This window comes from Orycteropus afer, unplaced genomic scaffold (assembly GCF_000298275.1).
Source record: "Orycteropus afer afer isolate SDZICR_OR568_19922 unplaced genomic scaffold, OryAfe1.0 scaffold00014, whole genome shotgun sequence".
NCBI classification, from domain to species: domain Eukaryota; kingdom Metazoa; phylum Chordata; class Mammalia; order Tubulidentata; family Orycteropodidae; genus Orycteropus; species Orycteropus afer.
The window spans coordinates 5,682,176-5,683,494 of record NW_006921601.1 but is presented as its reverse complement, the minus strand read 5'-3'; the positions used below and the strand labels follow the sequence as shown (position 1 = coordinate 5,683,494).

The 1,319-nt window shown below is 35.4% G+C and overlaps 1 protein-coding gene across 1 annotated transcript in view; it reads left to right on the top strand.

Moving 5' to 3' along the window:
• SCUBE2 (signal peptide, CUB domain and EGF like domain containing 2) overlaps positions 1-1,319 on the top strand; it is a 101,815-nt gene that overhangs the window by 11,775 nt on the left and 88,721 nt on the right. The window lies entirely within an intron of this gene.

The window sequence follows — 1,319 nt, the reverse complement described above, 5'->3', positions numbered from 1 at the left end:
AGTTCAAACCCACCAGCCACTCCTCAGAAGGAAGATGGGGCAATCTACTTCCATAGTGATACTGCCTCGGAAACCCAAGGAGGGGTCGCTATGAGTCGGTCTGACTCAATGGCACACAACAACAACAACAACTATAATCAATGAAGGAGCTCTGGTAGCATAGTGCTTAAGGCGCTTGACTGCTAAGTAGAAGGCTGGTGGTTCAAATCCACCAGCTACTCCTTACAAGGAAGATTGGGCAATCTACTTCTGTAGTGATACTGCCTTGGAAACCCTAGGAGGGGTTGCTGTGAGTAGGGTCTGACTCGATGGCACATAACAACAACAATAATCAATGATGTCAAGCATCTTTTCATGTGCTTCTTAGTCATTCATATATTGTTTTTGGTGATGTCTACTCATATCTTTTGCCCATTTTAAAATGGATTTGTTTGTCTTCTTCTTATTGGGTTATAAGAGTTCATTGTATAGTATGGAAAGAAGTCCTTTATAAGATGTGTGATTTGCAAATATTTTCTCCCAACCTGTAGCTGGTCTTCATTTTTTTAATGGCATCATTTGCAGTGAAATTTTTAAAAATCTTGATGAAGTCAAAATTTTTTTTTTCTTTTAGGGATTGTGTTTCTGGTGTTGTATCTAAGAAATCTTTAACTCAAAATCTCAAAGATTTTATCATGTGTTTGTTTTAAAAGTGTTACAGTTTAACTTTCACATTTAGGTCTCTGATCCATTTTGAGTTAAATTTTGTATGTTGTATGAACTAAAGGTCTAAATTCATATTTCCCAGCATGTTTGTTGAAAAGAATATCTTTTTCCCCAATGAATTTCCTTAGCACATTTGATGAAAATCAAGTGACTATAAATATAAGGGTTTATTTCTGGACTCTCAGTCTGTTCCATTGATTGATCCTTGTATCTATATCACATGTCTTGATAACTGAAGCTTTATAATAAGTTTTGAAATTTTGAAATAAAAGACCTTTACATTTGTTGTTTTACAAAATTGTTTAAGCTCTTCTAGGTCTTTTGAATTTCCATATATATTTTAGGATAAGCTTGCCAATTTCTGCAAAAAAGCTTGTTGGAATTTCATTTTTTTTTTTTTTTTTTTATCCTCTTCTTAAGTGAAAGGTAGCATACTGTTTCACATTTTGCTTTTTTTCCATTTAACAGTATGTCCTGGAAATCCCTTCAAATCAGTTCTTATATATATGTTGTTGTTGTTGTTTGCTGTCGAGTTGGCCCCGACTCATAGTGACCCCTCCTTGGGTTTCCGAGGCAGTATCACTACGGAAGTAGGATTGCCCAACCTTCCTTCC